The 8308-nt window shown below is 40.1% G+C and overlaps 1 non-coding gene across 1 annotated transcript; it reads left to right on the top strand.

Annotated features, from left to right (window-relative positions):
- Window positions 1-2370: 2370 nt before the first annotated feature.
- Window positions 2371-2489, top strand: LOC145392537 (5S ribosomal RNA). The gene has a single exon (XR_013895999.1). It is a non-coding gene; the product is annotated as a 5S ribosomal RNA (ribosomal RNA).
- The last annotated feature ends 5819 nt before the right edge of the window (window positions 2490-8308 follow it).

Raw genomic sequence — 8308 nt, 5'->3', positions numbered from 1 at the left:
ACTATAGATCTAAGGATGAATTTATTATCTACACAACCTCTTCTCTTCCTAAAACCTCCCTGTTCTTCTCCAACTAATCCCTCAGTTTTACAAACAAAACAATTGGAATGGGGCATAAACTGCTGATAGCTGTATAAGTAAAAATACCTGTACTGTACTTCAGGTATTTAGGCCAGGTCTCACTTCCATATTACATATTATATTAGGATCTGGGTTTCATTATGGAAGTAGCTAAGCAAAAATCTATGAAACTTCCTACTCCCATAATTTTATACTGTATTTAGTCCTTTATAGTAAAGTACATTATATATATTCTGATTATAGAAGTAATCAGTTACTTGTCAACAAGTGGGTTGGCGGAGGTTTAGTGCTCCTCCTTGTAAGCAATTAACTCAAAGACAATGGCCACCTTTCACAGGATTACCGTATGGAGTACGGCTATGGATAAATACAGTACATCCCCCTAGTACATGCCTATATGGGCGGCAGAGGACGTCACATACTAGGAATTAGCGTACTGTGAATACATAAACTTATGGGAAAAATTGCATATGGGCGGCACCCCCCTTCATGGGCAACCCTTGAGACACCTTTCAGACATAAGTATTGTACTATACAGGAGAACTAACTAAGACATATTACCTAAGATAATGGAGGGATAGGGGGAGGTAGGAAGTGGGGGTAAAGAGGGAGTAGGTGAGAGGAGGAATGGTGAAAGGGGGAGATGTTGAGTGCGGAGGGAGGGGGGAGGAGAAGCTGTGGGACAGTGGGAGTGGGGATGAAAGTGAGTGGTGAAGGAGAATGATGGAACAAGCAAAGTGACAGAGAGAAAAAGGAAGCACGAAAATGGCTTTACTAGGTAAATCAACAAGGATATGGCTTAACTAAACCAACAAGAATATGGCCGCTCACCTTTACCCATTATCGCTTCTTGAGGGGGGGGGGCAATGTCACGTACTTGGGGTAACCCCCGGATTTGGGCCACTCTTCGCAGCCCGTCTCGCTTACAAGGAGTTCAATTCGCATACTAATAAAAAATACACTAAAATAAAAAAAGAAAATAGGTCCTCGCGTACAAGGGGGATCGCGTACTCAGAACTCATGTACTGTGGGAATGTACTGTAGTTTTAAAATGTTTGATATATGCACTTTTTAAGTCTGTAATGATAAAACTTGGTGGCAGGTGGTGGCAACCATCATCTACTCACTTGATATACTGCTGCCTACTTCTTCCTTCACCTTATCATTCTTTTTCTGTGTCTGCCCTCCTCTTTTCCTATTTTTCTCATCTTTTCTGTCACTTTTTATTACTCTTCATTCCTTTTCAGGTGGCTTTACATTGAGTGACAAGCCTAATGGTTTCTTGTAGGCCAGGAAACCATTTACAACACTGGGTGGTAACCATATAACTAACCCATACATGTTTCTTATGTGTCGACATGTGGGTTGGCAGAGGGCTAGTGCCCCTCCCCATAAAACAACTAACTCAAAAGCAAACAGCCACTCCTTGTGGGATTGTGGCATCTGACTCTAAACAGATAGCCTTGGCCCTTTATAATGAAGTACATTAGATGTATTCTAATTATAAAAGTCCACTCTTCCTTCCTTCCTCTTCTGGCTTTCTTTTTTTCATTCTTTCCTCTTCCTTCTGCCTGTAGGTGACTCTACACTGAGTGACAAGCCAAAGGGTTTCCCGTACACCATGAAACCATTTAAATGCTGGTGGTAACCATATAACCGAATTATGGCGCCTGGTGGTTTGGTGGGTAATTAAGGCGCTCCAATCGGACTGAGCCTGTGTAGGTGCATATCCAAGGGGTGGTTGGGGTTTATTGCTCACTGGGGTTTATTGCTCACGTAATGACACTCAGGGATGAATGAGGCTGGTCACTATCATCTTAAATGTCAGGACTAACTTGACTAGCCCTGGGCTCCTATGCTCCTCATGGGGCAACACTGGATTGGATGATGGATGGATCAGTTTTAAACTTTAGATACGTTCATTCAACATTTTTGAAGGCTCCAACATACTTCCATGCATCAGCACTGGTCACCTAATGGTAACTCTCCATGCTGCTCGATATCTGGCAGTCCCTTGTGCCTGAGGTTACACTCAATGACCTCGCCCCAGATCTTTTTTGATTTACCTCTCACAACCCTACCGCTAATATTAACGCTTCTCACTTTCTGCACTCAATTATCATCCCCCATTCTCTCCACATGCCCAAACCATCTTAATCTACCTCTCCTCTTCAGAGCACCAATACACTCCAGTCCCATCTTACCCATTAACTCTTCCATCATAAACCTAGACCCCCAAGGCCTCGCACTCAAGGATGCACTGTACATCCACCTAATCATTTTCATTTTGCATACGGCCATACCACGTTGAATACACCGCTTCCCGTTCGATCAGCGAAGTTAAGCAACGTTGGGTCTGGTTAGTACTTGGATGGGTGACCGCCTGGGAACACCAGATGCTGTTGGCATCCCTACGTCAAGTGGGGTTGGTGGAGGATTAGTGCCCCTCCCTGTAAAACAATTAACTCTAAGCCCTTGGCCACCCCGTTTGGGATACATGGTGTCTGGCAATGAATGAATGAATGAATGTCTAACCCTGCAAATATCCTCTTCCTTTACTGCCCAGGTCTCACTACCATACAGCATTAGTCTACACTCTTAACACATGCTGCATACAAAGATCCCTTAGCACGGAGGGATAGGCCTCTCATTGTCAGGAGAGGAAACAGTTCCCTGAACTTCTTCCAACCACTCCTCTCTCTAGCCACAGAGCTAGCTCCAGCCCCACCCCCAGCACATAACATGTGCAATTTTTAATCTTGTAATTATAACTGCAAGGCTTAGTGAATGAGTTTGGGAGAATGTGTAAGAAATGGAATCTAATGGTGAATGTAGCGAAGAGTAAAGTGATGGTCTTTGAGAGAAGTGAAGTCAGTGAATGTACAGTGAGGTTCGATGAGGAGGAAATGGAAAATAAGTGTATTTAAGTAGGCATACCTGAACTTGGGTAGTGTGATGAGTATGGATGGGAGTTTGGAGGGTGTCGTGCTTGAAAGGGTACAAAAAGGAACAAAAGGTTGCTGGTTCTCTGAAAGCGATGATAAGAAACAGGGAAGTGAGAAAGGAAATAATAAAGTCGCTGCATGACAGTATTGTGATACCAACTCTAACACATGGAAGTGAAGCTTGGACCCTGTTGGGGGAACAGAAGTCAAGAGAGGGCAGTAGAAATGAGTTATTTGAGAGAAGCATGTGGAGTCACGTGAAGAGAGACTGATAAACAAGGAAGTGAAGGAACACTGTGGTGTGGATGTGTATAAGATAGAAAGCATTAGGAGAAATACACTGAGGAGGTTTAGCCATGTGGAGAGAATAGAGAGTGAGAGAGAAAAAATGGAGAGTGTATGTGAGTGAGGTGGAGGGGGAAGGAGGAAAGGGGAGGCCAAGGATGAGATGGGGGGATGGAGTGGAGGGGTATATGAGAGAGGAGGTGTAAGGTGGGACCAGGGCAGTGAAATGGCAGGGGACAGGGTGACATGGAGGCAATTTGTTTGTGGTCATCCCTTATGGGATTAATATGGCATCTGGCAATAAATAGATTATATATATATATATACACAGAATTATAAAACAGCCTCCATTTTAAACACGCCAAACTTAATCTAACCTAACCACAATAGTAACATGTCCATACTAACCCTGGTATACTTATTTCTGCTGAATTTGGTTGCCAGAAATGAATCTAACTATGATCAAGCTAATTCTTGGGTTACTAAAGAATACTACCCAAGTTGAGTTGGGTCAGGTTAGCTTTGGTTAGGGTATACTAGTATAGGTTAGCTTTGGTTAGGGTAAGCTAGGAGAGGTTAGGTCTGGTTAGGGTAAGCTAGGAGAGGTTAGGTCTGGTTAAGGTATGTTAGGATAGGTTAGCTTCAATTAAGGTATGCTAGGATAGGTTAGCTTTGGTTGGGGTATGCTAGGATAGGTTAGCTTTGGTTAGGTTGTTAGGATAGGTTAGATTTGGTTAGGGTATGCTTGAATAGGGTAGCTTTGGTTAGGTAGTTAGGATGTGTTAGATTAGGTTAGCTACTATGTGAGGATAGGTTAACTTTGGTTAGGTTGTTAGGATTGGTTAGCTTTACTTCAATGTTATTTTAGGTTAGCTTAGGTTCCATACTGGGTGCTTGATAACGGGGATATAATGGTGATGCAGATGATGAATAATTTATGCATTTGTGTGTGTGTTTTCCTTCATAGGAAAACTATACAGTATTTAAAACATACCACATGTGGCCCTACATCAAATAATTTCCTTTCGAAAATTAAAGGCAGCTTTAAAGATAATTATATTTATCTATCTATCTATTGCCAGACAATTATGCAAAATTAATCACCATACGAAACTATGAAGCCACAGACTATCGAAAATACGGCCTTGTATACCAGTAAGACGATATAAATAACACAGAAGAAAATGGTAAGGTATAAATGGCTAAATAAATCACACTGGAAGACGTGCAACGAAGCCTGCTATGCCAACTACCGCAAATACGACCCTTTATCAAATTCAGCAACAAATATAAACTGTGCCATACATCGACTAGTACCGGAAAATTTCCATATTCTTTTGCTTATAAATGTAACATTTCACCAAAACAAACTTACAGGTGATGATAATATTGTCCAGCTTCGTAACTCCCGTATCTTTCCGTTCCAGACAATCTTCTTGAGTTAAAGGGCGTTGTAGTCAGAGGTTTAATCACCTTCGCCAGGTCTTCCAGACAATTTGTCGTCAAAACAAATCGCCATCAGACAATTCGCCGTCAAAACATGGACGATTCCCCCTGGACGATTCACCGTCATTCTGTAAATATACTTATTATTACTTAATTTTTACTATAATAATTAATTTTCATGGGGAACCACCAAGGTCTATGTTCAATCAATAGCGTAGGCTTTGAATATTGTTTATAACTTGCATATTTAGTCAGTTAACTTTTTTCTGCCACGCTGTTGACGACTACGGTTGGTCCTTCACTAATTTGTATAATAGCATACAGTTCCCTAAAGAATTAAAGTATTTTTACCGCCATCTTTCTGCCCCCTTAAGTGTCTTAGTATGTACCTCATGATTAAGTTGGAGAAAATACTTCAAAACTGTGAACTGTGATTCCCTTCTGATCAAAATAAAGATCACATCACCTGTAGCTTGAATTATACTAACAGAAATACTAAAAACAAGTTCTGCAAAGCGGGAACATGGCGAGGCAACGACGTCAGTGGTTTCTTTTGCCCTCAGCTGTTCTGTGATCTGAGGTCGTATCTATAAACTCATTGTGAAGTTCTCTATAAATATGCCCGTATACATATTTTCTTCACTCACAGTGCTAACAAAGACATAACAATAAACTCTATGATGAATAATCTAGTAACAAGCCACGAAAAAAAAGGTACGAACTGTATTGGATATTAACTACCATGAAGTCGACCTTTAAATGGATTAAAATCCTATGTAATTACAGTTCCTTCAACGCAGTGGTTGGTGAATAGTGATTATCCGTATTTAGAAGCAAATTTTCACCACCTGTAAGGCTGCTTAGGTGAATTTTGCTTTCGTACAACCATGAAATATGAAAGTTTACTAATACCAGTCATTTTATCTCACATTAATTGACATGGGCTGTATGAGGCATAGAAGGATTCGTAGCACGTCATCCGTAGCGACAATAATTAGTCCTTACCATTCTGTGTCAGTTACTTGTATATCGTTTTGCTGATATTTAAGTTTGGGCTGTATTCTGGGATATATATTGCCTAATACACCTTAAAACTATCTATCTATCTATTGCCAGACGCCATAATCCCGAAAGGGGTGGTCATTTGACTTTGAGTTATTTATTTTACGGGGAGGGGCACTAATCCTCCACCAACCCACTTGCTGACACGTAGGGAGCACGTATGGTCTGGTTATATGGTTACCACCCAGCGTTGTAAATAGTTTCTTGGCTTACATGAAACCATTTGGCTTGTCACTCGATGTAAAGCCACCTGTAAGGGAAAGAAAACTGCCTCTCTCAAATAAACTTGGTTGATAAGCCATATTTTGTATTTTTTTATATGTTTGCTATGAATAATGAAAAAAAAAAAAAAAAAATCATTCATTTCACCAATATATGAGCATTAGTTTGCCTGATTTACATTGAAAAGAAAGTCGAGCCTAAGCTAACGTAAGATAACATTGATGCAAACCTCACCTAACCTAACCTGTCCTAATGTAGCTTAAAATAACCTAATGTGACCCTTATCCTAACAGCTTGTGCAGCCATCGTCTTTATAATAACTCAAGGATTAGTTTTATCATAGTCTAATTCATATATGACACCCAGAGTCTGCAGAAAAAAGATTAATACAATACCAGAAATAGGATTGCTGTGATGATTTTATGGTTTGTTTAGGTTACATTTGGCTTGTTTTACATACCGTATGTAATGGATGAATTTGTATAGGCTGATTACTAACTTAAAGTTTAACTCGTCAGAAATGTTAAAATCAATTACCGTACTTTCATAATCAGAATACCATACATTTATTTATAAAGGATCAGTTAGAAAATTTTAGTAGTGGGAAGTTTCATAGATTTTCAACCAATTCATGACACCCAAATTCTGTGGAGATATCCAATGTGGTACTGAGGCTGGGACTCAATACCTAACATATGACAGTCACCTTCATGGCCACTTGTAGGTTACAGAGTCAACCGAAGGCAAGGAAAATAAACCGATATATATGTCATCGGATTAAACTGGTTAAATATTATTAACCTGAGTAGCCCCGCCTTGTGGCCAGAAACTCCGAAGGAGGTACTTTAGGGTTGGCAGGATTTTGGCAGTATTTTTGAGAGTTTTAAAATATCAAAGTACGAACTTCCCTGGATTTTAACCCTCATTGTCACTGAATCTTAACCTTGACTAAAAAAGGAAGAACATTGAAATCTAGGGGAGGAAATTTGAGACTAAAAAGTGGTCACAATCAAATGAATGGCCAGTATTGAAATTAATTGTACATGAATAGCTTGTAAAATTCAAAATGAATCATATATATATATATATATATATATATATATATATATATATATATATATATATATATATATATATATATATATATATATAGGCCTATATATATACCCAAAATACTGTGTGCTAAGCTGATAAAAATATGAATACATTTTGCTACCAGACTTACTCAATTTACCATCTAACCAAATGCAGTTACCTAACATAACCTGGTCTGATTGGTGGAAAAAGACTGTGGACAATTCAGGCAAGACCCAGTATAGGTTTCCTTGTTATTGACAGGGATTACGTCCCTAAGATGTCATTCATACACAAAACCTGTTGATACTAGCTTTCCAGTGAATGCCTTTATATAATCATTCTATATCTCCTATGCAGCCACTCAAGTAAAGTTAAGATGTGTTGATGGAAATGGGTAGAGGCAAAAGCAGGTAACTCACAGGTAGGTGAGAAGACCCTGCCAGTGTCTGCCTTGGAAATGCTGTAATTAATAAATAATTTCCATCCAAAAAATAATCTGGTTATAGTTGAAATCATGTTGTATTGTTCATGAAGGCTCCGACATGTATGCATGCATCAGCTTTGGTCACCTAATGGCAGCCGTCAATGCTGCTCAATCTCTGGCAGCCTTCCTACTCAATCCCTTATCCCTGAGGCCACAGTATGATGTTGTCCCAGGCCTTTTTCAGTCAGACTCTCACAACCCTACTCTCGATGTTCATACGTCTCACTTTCCACACCCAGTTGTCATCCTTTATCCTCTCAATATGGCCAAACTATCTCAATCTACCCTTCCTCATCACACCATCAGTTGCTACAGTTCCAACCTTCCTCTCAACACTTCTGTTGTAATCCTAGCCTTCCCAGGCCTCGCATTCATGGATACAAGACGTCCATCTAATCTTTGTCATTTCTGGATGTTTGAGCTTACAAATATCTTCTTTCTTTACTGCACAGGTCTGACTAACGTACCTTACAGCATTAGGCTAAACTCCGTAAACACACCGCATACAAGGATCCCTTAGCATGGAGGAAGACCCTTCTCAGTAAAAGGAGAGTTAACAGCTCCCAGAACTTCTCCAACCACTCCATACCCTAGCCACAGAGGTAGCTCCAGCCCCACCTCCAATGCATAACATCCCTCAGAATAACAAACTCCAGTAATATCAATCCTTTCCCTCCTGACACTCTTTGTATATGCTCCCTGACAT

This window comes from Coenobita brevimanus, chromosome 2, assembly GCF_032717465.1.
Source record: "Coenobita brevimanus isolate Jiangsu-jjx chromosome 2, ASM3271746v2, whole genome shotgun sequence".
Lineage (NCBI taxonomy): Eukaryota > Metazoa > Arthropoda > Malacostraca > Decapoda > Coenobitidae > Coenobita > Coenobita brevimanus.
The sequence above is the reverse complement of the archived record's forward strand: the minus strand, read 5'-3'. Positions and strand labels throughout refer to the sequence as shown.